The sequence below is a fragment of the Platichthys flesus genome, chromosome 2 (genome assembly GCF_949316205.1).
Source record: "Platichthys flesus chromosome 2, fPlaFle2.1, whole genome shotgun sequence".
NCBI lineage: Eukaryota > Metazoa > Chordata > Actinopteri > Pleuronectiformes > Pleuronectidae > Platichthys > Platichthys flesus.
This window is the reverse complement of record NC_084946.1, coordinates 12,238,468-12,253,843: the sequence shown is the minus strand read 5'-3', so window position 1 is coordinate 12,253,843 and position 15,376 is coordinate 12,238,468. Positions and strand designations below refer to the sequence as shown.

General features: G+C 42.8%; 1 pseudogene; it reads right to left on the bottom strand.

The window, feature by feature from the left end:
* Positions 1–1,480: 1,480 nt before the first annotated feature.
* The window catches only part of LOC133963579 (calmodulin-binding transcription activator 1-like), a 48,221-nt pseudogene continuing 34,325 nt past the window's right edge, over positions 1,481–15,376 (bottom strand).

Below are 15,376 nucleotides of genomic sequence, written 5' to 3'. Positions count from 1 at the left end.
GAGAGGAGGGGCAGTTTAAGAGGAGGTTGGAGTGATTTTGTAGCGTGAGTGCTCCTGACAGCGCCGTCCTAACCATGGCTGTCCCTCAGTGCGATGAAGATTTAGAAAACATGTGAAACACACATAATAGAGATCTTCCAATTGTAAGAGTTTGAATTTACCCTCTCTTCCAACTTTTTTCCCTTTTCTAAATTAAGATAATTCAGGTGATACATGGCCATTATCTATTCTTGCATTACTTAAGAATCCTTTGTATGAAGAATCGTGTGCGTTTAAGACAAGAGCATGTGTATAAATAGAAACATCACATTACTTACTCTAAATTTAGTTTATATCCAAGCAAAATCCTATAAAATAAGGGATTTGGAGATTTTTATTTCCTTGTAGAAAAAGTGTTGCAAGCTACAGCTAGAATACAGGAAACAGATCGTTTGCTGTTTCAAAATGGGGCTGGTAAATCCGGAGAGGTTTATTTATTTTGTAATCGAGAGCGTGATTTGAAAGTTTGTGGTTACTAAATAGTGAATGAACAACTGGAGAATCCCTAATAATGTCAAGTTTGCTCACATACACATGGATACACAAATGTACACTGTCATCAACGGTACAACTCTGTGTCAGCAAACATTACACTCCACATACCATCTCCCTGTTCTTCAACCCTGAGTAAAATCTAAGGGAGAGATTTAATTGTTCCCAAAGACATAAGCACAGAGAGAAAGGGTGTGGCTTTTTTTTGTATCTGAATGTGTACATTTGTGTTTGACTGTATGTGTGACATGTGTGTGTGAAAGTGACAGACACAAAGAAAGAAAGAAAGAAAGAAAGAAGAAAGAAAGAAAGAAAGAAAGAAAGAAAGAAAGAAAGAAAGAAAGAAAGAGTATGTATGACAGTTTTTTTGTTCTGGAAAACTGCTGGGTAACGCTTTCACTTAAATGCTGCAAGAACGTTTTTTGAGGAAAGACAAGACAAAGCGAGTCCATGCAAGAAACACACATCTTCTTTCCGACAGCGACACTGGGACGTTAAACAGACTCATGACAGTGCCTTTCATACATTAATTATATGGTTATCTTCCTCTAATACTGCAAAATGCACACAACAAGTGGGGCATAAAGTGATACGGTAATTACCAGTTTGTCTCATTAGGCAAAACGTACCACCAATCAGGCCATGGGCATTCATTCATTCCACTGACAAACCAGAGCTTGCAACGTAAGACTCGCATCCAGTTTAACACTGTCAAGTTCATTCTGAGCACACGATTTAAGAAAACAAACCTTTTTTTCCAAAACCTTTTGGAGGACATACAGTGGATATTTCCTGATATTGTCTTGCACTTTTTCTGTTATTGAGCAGGCACTTTCTAAACAGAGCTTTCCAGAAGTCCAAAGTACATGTTGAAGAGTAATGGCAGTGACAATGAAGAGAAAAGGGAAATTAATCAAATGATATGTAAGAAAGTAAGGGGGGGGGGGGGGGGGAGACATTCTGTTTGAAGATGGAAAGCTTTTTAACTGGAGGCCAGGCTGGATCCGCTGTAGGTGTGATTAATGGTCTTAATAAAAGCTAGTATGTTGCTGAAGTACGACCACATTCTAAAGAATGTAGCGCCCTCTTCCCTTTTTTTGAGTCATCAGTCATTGCATTGACATTAAATCGCTCATCATCATTATCATCTTCATTATCTCCATCAATATTAATATAATTTATCATACTTGCATCATCATCATCATCATCATCATCATCATCATCATCATCATCATCATCATCATCATCATCATCATCATCTATATGTAAGTCTGCCTAAGAAAAACTGCAGAACCTGAAGGAAGGTCTATGGTTGAGCTAGTACTAGATCTCTTCTACTGTTTATTGTGTGTGTGTATGTCTGAGTGTGTGTGTGTGTGTGTGTGTTGCCTCTGTGGATCTTACTGATAGCTTTTGGGTGTTGGTTTCCCCAACATAATATATCGTTAGGCAAAAATAGCATTCATAATAATTGGCACTACTGGCAAAAAGGGTTTAATTTTTGCTAGCCAAGAAACAAAAGCACAAAATGTAAATGTTTCGTCTGAAAGATCATTGTTTCAGCTAAAAGTTGTTTTTCCCACTTATAATTCTAACATTAGATTTTTCAGTTTGCATGCTTTAACAAAATGTTCTTTTCAGTAACACTTATACTGGATACTCTTAAAGTGAAGCAGTTAAAATCCTCTCACAGTCCATAGCCACTAACATGTTCTTTTTGCTGTTTCTTTGTCTCATGCACATTACTCTGTTTTAAATATCTACATTATTTACAAGCAATACAGCCATCCTGTGTTACCCAGATCTCTGTCTTTAAGTTCTCATTATGGGAGTAAAATAATTTATAATCTTAAATACAGTCCTCTTATGAAAAAGTTTCAGGGTCCACGTATCCCCTTACCTCGTCAGTTTATATACAGGAATATGCAATAGTCCAAAATATGGATTTGAACGCCCGTTTGGGCTAATATGGGGACCAATGCCCTGTATAGGGGCAGGTATAGGACCCATGTCCTGTACAGAGCACGCATAGAGACCTCTCAGAGTCAAGAAGAAGTCAAGGCATTGGTATGTGACTCTCTCCTCAAAACCACAGTTAGGATTTAGAGGTTCACGCAAAGAACATACTAACAGAGACATTTAACCATTGGAACATGTCATATTTTACCACACAAAGGGGGAAAACCTGTCTCAAGCTAAACCACTCTTGAGCCAATTAAATTAATAATCATATCCTTGAATAAATAAAGTAAAAAAAAGCACCCAAAAGAAGTCATTTGTCCTTACACAGTTCACATTACACAGGGCAAGGATAAGTTGATGAGGACGTAAGTGAGACACAACTACACATAGAAATACAAAAGAAACAACACTAAAGCAGTTTGGCAAGCATGCAGGAGCTTGAAGCTCAAACACATGCATTGAATTGAACGAACACAGACACCACGTCAGGCGAGCAAAGTGCTGCCTCTGAGAACGACTCCATACAAAGTCCATGTAACAAATTAAGACATCGTTATTCAGACCCCCACCCTTTATCTAACAATGCCCCTCTTACATTCAAGTGCAGTTCCTCCCCTTTGGATCGGGTGACTGATTAATAGGTTTGTAAGCCTGTGAGTCTGAGTGGTTGGTGATATTGTGATATACGGAATCAGCAGAATGATTTGCCACTATAGCTCTTCAGGAGGATGGAGAGGAGGAATAAGCGAAAAAATCTTGCATGCAAATGCAACACAGAAGTGAGTCTTTTGGTTTATGTTTTCTTATTCTTTCATGGATCACTGTTTTGAATACAAAACACAACAGTGTTTCGTAAGTTTTCTGCATGTCAAAAAAGTCTCAAGCTGTTCACCACCGAATCCCATTCGCAATCCAGTTGCTGCCACAAAGGCAGGTTATCGTCGTCAGATGCTTCTCCCTGCGTTCTCTCATTTGACTCGTCGACTTTTTGTTGCAAAGAAACATATCCATGAAGAGTGCAAAGAATGCCATGAGGTTAATGTGATGACCTCCCAGTGAAACTGGGTAGGAGGATCAGTGGGCAGAGCCAGGTTCCTGGGCTCTACCCAGCAGTCTGTCTGTCTGAGCTGCCATGATGGACACCTATCCTGTCCTCAGTCTGTCTGGGAAAAGTTTTTTTCTCTCTCTTGAGAGAAGAGGGGAGAGAGGGTGAGAGTGAAAGAGAAAGAGAAGGAAAGGAGAGGGGGAGGAGAAATGTGGGGTTTAGGACTGAAAGGGAGAGTGTTTGGGAGAAATGGAAGAGAGAAGAAAGAAAAAGGAGGAGATGGAGGAGAGGGAGGGTGTATAGATTGCTCACAGGCTGAGGGGGCTGTGTGTGGCGCCTGGCGGTGGGCTCTCAGGACCCCTGGCCTTTCTCTGCTCTCTGGCCCTGAGGAGAAACAAAACAAACATTAGAATATGTGTCTATTTCTGTGTGTAACTGTACATGTTTTGGCAATGTGTTTTCCCCCATTTAATATCCAAAGGCCATATTCCATCCTGTTATCCTCCCACCCATCAAGGCACAAAAAGAGACCAAGCCGGCCAAGCAAGACACTTAATGTCCCCTAGTGTCAGTCAGAACATGCCCCCAGGAAGACCCTGTGCAAGAATCGCTCCCCTATCTATCTGTCAGTCATGCACAAGTACCAACATCATTCAGCAGTCCTCGGAGAGAGCCAGAGAGAGGGATAGGGAGATAGAAGAAAGGGGGGCAAGAAGACAGACAGAGAGAGAGAGAGGGAGAAAGAGAGTGCGAGAGGGAAGGATGAAAATCCAGGTTTTCCTCTCCCACTCCCTCAGCTGACATGCAAACAGGCATCAGCCATCGGGGGAGAGGGAGGGAGAGAGAGAGAAGAGAGGGAGAGAACACTCACCCGTTTCAGAGGCCTATGGTCCATCAAGGGGCTTCACAGGAACAGTAAAACAACACCAACTATTAGCACCAATGAGGTGAGCACACATGTGGCAGTGGGATGTAAGTGTGTGTGGGTGCTTGAGAGTGTGTGGAGCTTTTTCATGGCTCACCTGTGGCGGCATCGGAGCAGGAACCTCAGGATCTTGCGAGCAGCCTGGTTCTGTTTTTTTGTTAGGAGGCTGCTGTGGGCAAAACATTTGAAAAGTTCATACAATAATTAACCCTTGTATGTGTAAGTGCGTGTGTGTTTGTGTGTGTGTGTGTGTGTCAGTGTGTGTGTGTGTGTGTGTGTGTGTGTGTAGTACCTGAGGGAGTGTCTGTAGGAACGGTAGTATTGCTGGATGAGGACCGCTGCCCGACGACTCTGCTGGAACTTCCTCTGCTCATGGAAACTCCGGAAACGACTCTGGATCAGGATGGCTGCCAGGGTCATCCTCTTATAAAGTGCATACTTAAAGAGAGGGCACAGCAGCATATTATTTCCAAATGAATGATAAAGATAACAAATATTATAGTTATTTAAAGTGTGAAAATATTTTAGCTTTGCTCCTGTGAATCAAAGTGAATAATTCAGAATCTACGCCTCAGACCTAATCCTAATTTGAGTCTGTGTACTATGGATCCAGAACTTGCTGGTGTGTGGAAGATGGTAGTGGGGTTGGTGTGTTCATGATAAGGAATAATTCTCAACTCAACAGCTGAACAGTACATGAAGCCTTACCTGCTTGTATCGCTTATAGCAACGTTGAATCACTGCTGCAATCTCCTTGCGTTGTTCCTGAATGGGACCCTGAGGGGGGGGGACATTAGGAGTTTGAATAAACGTCATAGAGCCTACGATAAATGGTTCATGGTCATCTTAAGCTTTTTCTTCAAGACTGCAATTTATGAAAGAAAAAAGGAGGGGAAGCTAATGTGAAAAGAAGCCGGATTCGGAAATGTAAACCAAAAAGGTCACGTATACCTTGTGTTTTCTGAGGGCGTGAAGGGCATGCCTGATGGTCTCATACAGCTCTCCCTGCTCTGCTTCAGTCATGGCTAGACAGGGGGAGTCATTTTTCAACCTCTCCTCTTTCATAGCTGCACAGAGGAAGGAGCTCCAGTCGAAGGGGGAGGGTGGGGCTTGCTTAGCCTGAGGACTCGCCTGATCCTCCGGCCCTGAGAGAGATTTTGGTTTGGGGTTAGGAGTCTGGGGCTTGGAGTTCAGGAACCTGGAGAGAAGCAGAGAGCCAAGTGAGTCAAAAAATATTTACGCCATTTGATGACATAGGTGAAGCAAATGCGGAAAAACAATAGTAATAGTTTCCCTCACCTCTCCACCTCACTGAGGTAACCAGACAGTAACCTGACATCGCTGCTGATCCCCACCTTCCCAGAGTCTGTTTCCACAGCCTCCTGTTTAAGCCTACCAGCTGAAGCCTCCATGATGTGATCAGCTAGCATTGTAATGTCCATCTGAAACACACACATTACATTTACATTACATTACATGTCATTTCATCCAAAGCGACTTACAATAAGTACACTCAACATTCATGAGGGGCCATTTAGGGGTTCTGTATCTTGCCAAGGACACTTCGGCATGCAGATGGGAGAGAGTGGGGTTTGACCCGGCAACCTTCTTGTTGAAGAACCACCACTCTAACCACTAGGCCACACCGCCCCCACACACATAGTGTGTTATTTACCTATTTCAGGTGTTATTTACCTATTTCTAACACCAGCTGTCCTTAAAATTTAAAAAATATCTGTAGTTTTGTTATTTATTTTCATATTTATTGTCATAACACACAACTCTTAGTATCTAATACATACAGGTAGGCTAGGGGAAATTCAAATATTATCATTGCTACTTGATTTAGAGTTTTCTGTTCTGTTTTGTGCTCTCATACTTTTAACAGTTAGATGGACTTGTGCAGCCCGTTTTATTTTACTGCATCACAGATTATACAGCCACATCTCTGTATAATTAATTATTATCCAAGTACAAACACAACATGGATCTGAAATTTGATTGATGCATATCCATTCTTCTAGCTACATTTAGCTAGATGAGCACTACACACTACAATATCCCGACCAAAAACTTGAATTTAAGGTTTAATGTAAGGTCTAACCAGTTAGTATTAGGTTCTTTCCAGTAATAATTAACTGTGTGTGCCGCTTTTCCCTTTCTTGATAGACAATTCATTTTAGTGTGTGTGTGCTTGTGTGGGACTGGGTGGTGAAAACGTTACAGATACACCTGCTGATGTTTTCCTATAATGACAAATTCAATGTACACAAACAGTAAAATCACCCACTGTCTCCATGTCCTGTTTCTGCACCATTGTCTTTGGCCTTTGCTGAGCTTTAGTATTTCCTTTTTTCCCTTGATGAGCTTTACATTAGAATTTTCCCTTATTCGCATTGAGGATCAAAGTTTGTTGAGAGTTGTTTTCATATATTTTTTAATGTATTGTTTCATGTATTTTATCACAAACATGGCACACATGCAAGCAAGCTGAACACATATTCAATCAAATAAAGTACAATTACTTCATTTTTTGTTGTGGAACGAGATCCAAACTGACCCTAACAATCCGCTCCCCCTACCTGCAAGTCCTCAGTGTTATCCTGATAGGTCAGCAGCTCTGTCTCCTCTCCCCTGTCAGACAGCACTCTTTGGCGCAGGTGAATGGCCAGTCGCTCTTTTCCTAAAATCCTCCTGGCTAGGCTACATTGCCCCAGAGTCTGTCTCAGACTCCACCTGGTGCCCCCTCCGGACCCCCCTATCCTGGCCTGCAGGTGGGAGAACGGGGTGTTGGGGAGCTGAGGCCGGCTAGAGCTGGAGCTGGTAGGAGGAGGTGTGTTCTGACAGCTGAGGTTGGAGGGTTGAGTTTGTTGGGAGAGGGTGTTGGGGACGAGAGAACACCGGGCATGAGGACTTGGGAAGGTGTTGAGGAGGGAATTGAGGGTGTTGGTGTTGGGGGTTGAGTTAGCTAACTGTTGCTGGGTGTCTGGACTTGGTTTGAGTCTCTTGGCTGGGGGTGGACCTTCCTTATCTCCCTGGGCTGCCTGTGGGGCTCTGTGTCCTGTTTGGCTCCAGCTCTGGTTCTGGTTGTCTGGCTGGCTCTCTGTCCTGGCTCTCCTCAGCTCTGGGGAAACGAAGATGATGGGAAATAAGAGCTACTTACCAAATAAGCAAACAGTCAGTTAACTCAAAACCAATCCTTCCCCTCTTAATCATAAAACAAAAAATGTCTCTGTATGAACCGATTTCCCACCTGAGTTTGAGTTTGGACTTGGGCTGTTATTTATTCCACCTGTCCGTGACTCTTCTCTCCACCTGTCCATCCAAGTGTCACCTTGCTGGCCCTGAGCTTGAGGGGTCTGTTGCAGCTGTTCCAGTAGCTCAGCCAATCGAGTGTGGCCCCTCGATCGAGCAATGTTGAGAGGCAAGCGACCCAGTGAATCGGGAATAGAAAGAGCTCTCGGATCCCACTGGTAAAGCACCAGTGCTGCCTCAGTATGGCCCAGAGCACAAGCCCACATCTGCAGAGGCCCGAAATGAAAGGTCATACACAGGCAAGGAAAGAATGAAACATACACTTGTAGTACCATTCAAAACTATCAGTCACTCACCAGTGGAGTGCAGGAAAAGTGGTCTACGTTAAGAGGATCCACCTCCAGCTCGAGGTCAATACTGTCCGCATGCTTTGTGCTGCAGAGCAAGACGGCAAAAGTGAAATTAATTGGCACGGTCTGTGTGTTCACGATGGTGTCTCTCGTGCTTGTGTGTTACTCACCGCCAGCGAATGAGTGTCTGAATGAGCCCTGCATAGCCCTGAGCTGCAGCCAGATGCAGCAAGGTCATTCCTCTGGAGTTCTTACTGTGGATGAGCTGATTGGAAGAAGCCCAGCACGACTGAGACATCATCTTCTCACAGACCACCACCACGCGACCCTCGAATGAACCCTGATCAGGAGGAATCTGGAACATTGGAGAGGAGGAGTGGAGTAATGAGTTAAGCCAGTAAATGTTTTTCTGCATTTTGTTGCTTTTTCAAAATGAATTTCAAGGTGTCACAACATTTCACTTTACTGGCATTAAGTATAATGTTAAATAAATGGATCTTGCAAACATAAATTATAAAACAAAAGCAACACATTTGAAATGTAATGTAATCCAGTGCCTATACGATAATTATTGTTGTCCTTAAATTCTATGTCAATAACTCGCACACAGTTAAGACAGTCAAGACCTGCTTTTAATAACTGAAACCAAAATGCCTATTTTGTTTAATGCTGGTTGTCTGGTCTGCTCACTTGATACAGTTTCAGATTACGTTGCTGAAAAAAAAAAAAAAAGTTCAGCGTAACTGAATTACTTCCTCCTGCCTTACTTGAGACTGCTGATCAGTGGCTCCTCCTCCCTCGACTCCTCCACCCTTGGTTGCCATGGTTTCTGAGTTGGGGTTCTGATTGGATATCTCAGCCATCCTCTGTTCCATCTGCTCCAGACGCTCCAAGATGGACATCCTGAACTGGGTATCTACAGAAATGAAGGCGTGACACACAGGAAGTTGTAAGCATCGACCATGTGTTTGTTGTATTAAAGCAAAATCATATCATGATTTGGTAAATCCTGATCTGAGGGAAAGAAGCTCTTCTCTGGGGGCTCCAGTCTAGAAAGTGTATCAGGGCTGGGATCTTGTAAATCTCCTCATCAACAAGGGAACTGGGGAACCAAGTAAAAAGTGTGTGTGTGTGTAAGAAAAGAGAGTATATCTTACAACAAATGTATGTCCTGCATGACCGTGTTGAGGTTGTATGTGAATGTGACCCTTTTGTTTCTATCCTGCTGCAGTTTTGCTGCAGTGCACATTATGTCATTCCACCTGCTGCTCTCTCACTCAGTCTCTCTGTTTTCCCTCCTCTCATTGCACTCCAATTTTTCTTTCTGCGTTCTGCAGCAGCCTCACTGGGCTGACAGGGTGGAGCCACAACAGTGACACAAAGGCATGTGGCTCCTCCCTTTCCGCTCCGCCAATCAGACGCGGAGCAGAGTCTCAGTAATACAGCTCATTTGAATACAAAGCAAAACACCTGCCAAACACATGAGATGCAGCAAATGCAAAAAAATACACACCAGTCCAAGCATAAAGACATACATTCACAAACAGTGCATTAGAATGTGTGATGAATTTGAAAAACTTTATTAACTGATACATAATATTTTGATTTCAAAGTTGACGAGATTAATTGAAATTTGACATTTAAGCAAAGAAAAATGGATTAGTGAATTTAATATATTCCCATAAAATGTAATGTTCTATTCCACAATTCATTGCGCTATGAAAAAGTTCAGCGGTCCTCTGGAAACTCCTTTATAACACACTGTAGGACTTCATCAAAAATGTATGGTAATGGCATACAATCATGTTTTTACTTATGATGAAATGTTTTTTGAGAATAAGATAAATAAATTATAGTTGATCAAGTAAGTAAGCTACTCTGGTGACACACTCTAGGCCAGTTACGGATCACCTTTTGTCCTTTTTAACACAAATCCAGCTGCTTTTGTTCCAGGTTTACTTTCAGTTGTATAGATACCTGTTGATTTACTGATCAACACCGACAACTCTTCTGTTCAGTTGATTTGTTTCTTCTGGCAACATGTTTGTAGAAAAACCTTTTTCAATATTCATATCAAACTATTACCCAAAATGTTATAAAAGTCATCCAAAATAGTTAGTAAAACCAGCTTACATTCATTACACTTTCAGTAAAACTGTGGCTTTAGCACAGACACAGCCTGTTGGAATAGTTTTAGTTACAAAGTACAAGCAAAAGTAGAGGTCTATTAAGTTAAACATATTTGGTTCACACAGATCACATCTATGCTTTTGGTCATAGGCCTAATTAAAAAATGATACACAACAGATTCAGTCCAGAAATTTGCAGTCGTGAACATGAACATATAAATACGATTTCTGTGTTCAAGCTTTGGGTGATCAACACCATGCAAACATGCCTGTAACTGAAGCCCCATTATCATTATGTGGGCCTCCTCTACAGGAGCCACGTTAGCCTCCCTTCGGTTGTTGTTGTGGAGTTAAGTGGCGCTGTCCACTCCTGCTGGTGCTGAAAATGAACAGGTCGACTGGAAAACTACAAGACTGAAGGCTGATCACCAGGTCTGCAAACGCAACACAAACATCCGGCAGACAGTCGCTTGGGTTTCACCTCCATCATATAGCGTGCAACGAGAAGGAAGACTTGTGGCGTTGCTACGGTCCCTTTGTCTGAGCCAGACAGTGCCTGCTTGTGCTACACATGTCGGTTACTAGTAATATCAATCCTGGGATGCAAAAGTAGCGCCAAGCTTTACGGCTCGGAAGAATACATTTGGACAACAGGTACATTTATCTGCAACAACATGGCACAAAAACAACTTCCACAAACAACAACACAGACCTGAACGCCAATTAAAAGAGCGCGTCTTGAAGTTGTGATCAATTTAAAATCAAATGAGCTACGAACCCAAACAGCGTCTCTCTATCTCTCTCTTATCTGCTGCTCTCTTTGTTCCCGCTTCTCCTCAAACCCCGTTAGTTTGAAGTCTCACACATTCCTACTCCGACCGAGCAAAACACAACTAAGTGCAGTGAGAGAGAAACAGGGAGAGAGAGAGAGAGAGAGAGAGAGATTGTGGGAGAGGGGGGAGGGTTTGGGTGAGCTGTATCCACGTTGTGTCTCGCAGAGCTGCGCTTCAAATCCGCCCGCCAGACTCGGAGCTGCAGGAGGCTCGGTCGTCACCGGCACAACACTAGACCGCACACTGAATAAACTGGAGCAACGTGCACGTGAGGACTTCCTGCACTGACACATATTTACTCAGAATAATATTTATCTCTTTATATCTTTTCTTTTAAGGGAGCGCTTGGCTGCACATTTGGGGCCAAACAAAGGAGCGGAGCGAAAATGAGCAGAGCTCGTATCCAAGTGTCGCTATCTCCACTGAATGTCAAACACACCGCCTCTCTATCTCTCAGTCTACATTTATAGATACATATATAAATATGTATCTATAAGGTGTGCGGGTAAAGCAGTGGTGACGAACACATGAACTTAAAAATGGACCGGCGACTGTGATTTGAAGTCCTTGCCCTTCACTCCAGCAAACAGCCAGCCTGCTGTGACTGTGGAGCCGCATTGCCGCATTGCGCAACGCGGAGACGAGGGGGGTGAACAGAGTAACCCAGGACATGCCTCACTGAGGAGACACGTGTGTTTCTGAGCTGCAGCTGCACCACAAGAGATATTTGCGCACAGGCTATAACACCCCTGGTGCTGCGCACACACATATAGCCAAACTCCCCAGGACTTGAAAGTACAATGCAAAAAGTACATTTAACTGTCCACATCTTGAAGCAACTTTGAATTCGATTTTTTTTTTCAGCTGTCACAAGCTCAACACCTCCAGCTTGAACAAAACAATCTCCTTCAGAGTCCTCTCCAACAACCAAACACTTAATTTGGACTCCACAGTAAACCCCGATCCTTAAACAAATCCAACAAAGACAAATCCTAATCCTTTATGAATCTTGGTTTAAAAAAAGAACAGGTGTCAGTGCAATTCAACACCTTTTATTCCTGCATGAAGGCAGAGGGCGACCGTAGAAAATAAAGCTGCCTGCAGTTACAGAAGAACAGTTCAGCCCAACAGCAGCAGCAATGTCACTATACTGTTTGTACATCAGCAGCTGTAAATACCTCAGTACATAACAAAGCACAGAAACCAGCTACACAGTGACACACACAAATATACATATGCACACACACATCAACAGGTTTTCTCAAAGCTAAGCTGATCAAAATTAGCAGAGAGGTAAGTCAGTGAGAATTTAAAATAACTTAGGGTTAGGGTTAGTAAGAATGAGAAAAGGTTACATTTTCAAACATAACTTGAGGTTTAACCCTTTTCGGAGTACAAATACAACAGTAGAGTGAATGTTGAAAGATGAACCCATTTGCTCTCTCGCTCTGACCCTGTTCATTTCTGTCATTAACATTCATCCTGAGTGATCCAATCACAAATCCTCAGCACTAAGTCCGGGTCTAAACACAGCATAATGCATCCTGAATGCATCTTGAAATCCGATCACTCAGAGCATGTTTGAAATGATTTGAAACACAAATCTTTCTTCACAGTTGCACGCATTCATACATTCATTCAGCCCCTCCTCCCTCACGCCAACACATACGACACATTAATACCGGGTCTGAACAGGGCCTCTCTCTCTCCTTGCTTTGTTTGTTATTGACACATGCAACACTCCAGGCACACAATGCAGCAGTTATGCACAAGTCTCCTCCAGTTTATGGTTCGGGCTCTTTATTGAGTAAATAACAGCAGCCAGCAAAAGTGTAGCTGTGAAACCCCTTGTAGTCAAAATACACAAGCAAATTTCTCTCACCATCCAGGGACAGCCAGTCGTGCTGAGAAGATGGCAGGGCAGGAAGATCACGCGCCTTGTACTCAAAAACCACAGAGGAAGAGATGACTTCACCACCCATAGCTACCTGTAGCATCACCAAGCCAGTGTCATGGGCTGGAAGCAGATGTGAGGTAAGGTGTTAGTAAAACTGATTAAAGCCATTTTCATACATGACTTTTTAGAGAATCTCCGGAGAATTGGGTCCGGACTTTCTCCGCAGTGGGTCTTTCACACATGCACAACGCAGGAGGGGGTTCTCTACTCACACGCATTCACAACAACAACAAATTCCCCACACTGGTCAGGTGAGGGGTGGTGCAGCAGGCAGAGGCGGGAAATAACATAATAATTCTGCTGCAGAGACCACGTGATTTTGTTTTTAAGCACATCAACAGCGGCATCGGCTCTCATCACAAGAACCTCTCATGACATCTTTGCCGGTGTCTTCTATGTGTATGGCACTGCTCTTTCAGAGTAATGTGCATGTCTGAAAGCAGCTCAAGTGAAGGGAGAGAGAGAAAGATCCCCCCCCCCTCGAAGCATATTAGGACAATATGTGAATTATCATAGTGTCACTTTTACCCATGTGTGCCTGAAAGAGACTATTTGGCAAACACTTCTCCCCTGATCACACTTATTGTATGGAGGATATGACTCATGTCTCACAGACTGTATCATCCTAAGAACCATGTCAAGCACTGTGTACATTATCTGCCTGCAGGACAATGTCTATACTATCAATTATCTTTCTGCCTTGTATGTTCTAGTATAAAAGAGACAGCCGACATCTCTCTTTTTGCTACAGACTGCTCATTATGGGGATTGATGGGGCAATGGTTGGGTTAAGGTTTACATTTTTTAAATCAAGGATATTGCTTTTCCATGTATGAGTCAGTAATAAGGGGAGAGAGCTGTGTGTGAGTCATAGACTTTATATTGAGATGGACGACGTGTCTCCGCTTCCTCCCACTATCCAGAACTGAAGCTAAAATATCCCGTACATGAACGTTGCCTTCTTGCACTTTTGGACCCAAAGTCTGCACATTAGCGATCCGGGAATGGAGCAAACGATACACAGCCTTGATCAGTCTCAGCTGTCAATCACCATATTTCACTTAGTTTTCATACCATTAAATATTTTGTGTGTGTGTGTGTACGTTTGTGTGTGTGTGTGTGTGTGTCTGTGTGCATACACAGGTGTGTTACCTGGGCAGTAGCAGCGCAGCACCCCAGGCTGGATGAGGGCAGCTGGGACACTGATGTGGTCAAAGAGACAGCTGTACTCACTGCCCGACTCCAACCATGGACCTGTGATCAGCACCTTCACTCCGCCCTGCGGCACAAAGGCACAAGGCTCAGTCTCATGTCACAGAACAGATTCTTTGTCTACAACAAACTGCAATACCAAGTGTTTACTTCATCATTCATACAAAGAGAAACTGGAGTCAATCGAGAGAGAGACAATCGACGGAGTGCTTTTGTCTAAATTAACCTGCTGCAAAATGTCTCCAAGTCGGTGAAGGTGTCTGAAACACATGTGACTGTGTGTGTTCGTGTGTGTGTGTGTGTGTGTTTGCTCTTTTACAGATTTCATTGTGGGGTCCATTTTTAGCCTACAACCTACAGGGTGAGGATGTTTTTTTAAACTGAGGACTTTTTGGCCCACTTTCATGGGATGTTTAAGGGTTAGGACTTGGTTTTAAGGTTAGAATTAGGAGTAAAGGGTTTGGGTTAGGTTTAGGCATTTAGCTTTGATGGTTCAGGTTAGGTTAAGGGGCTCTGGAATGCATTATGCCAATGAGCGTCCTCACTAAAATAGATGTACAAACATGTGTGTGTGTTTCAATCAAATATCCTTATTCTATCTGTCAGAAAAAAACACCTCAGAGATACAGTGGCCTAAAAATGAAACTTTTTTTTTTTTTTTTTTTTTTTTTATGACATATCTCCAAAGAGTCTGTGAAGACTCTCTAAAGAGTCTAAAAAGCCTGGTAGCAGCCACGAGAGGTTTTAAAGCTCCTTCATTCCAAGTTGTCTGAGCGATATCGCCATGTCTTCTCTTTAGTGCAGCAAAAAAGAATACATAGACAACATACTGTTTCCCACAAATGTTGAACTCATGAAGTTAGATTACACAACAATGAAGAATATTTAATTTTTAAAGCCATTTACCAGAGTATTTGGGAGAGAGTTTTTTTTTAAAGTGATGGTTGTTACGAGAAATGTTTCGAACATTCAATCATAATTCAGTGGCAGAACTGGAGTGTGAAATATTATAGGCTGTACATGGGTACATTAATGAGGCCACCCAGGGGAATCGGTGTAGTATTGAAATTTCATCAAAATCCAATCAGCAAAGTCTGAGACACTCTGGCTCCGGAATGACCACACAAAGCCAGGCGGTATTAGTAGAGATTGTGCTCAACTTAATTTCATTGTTTAA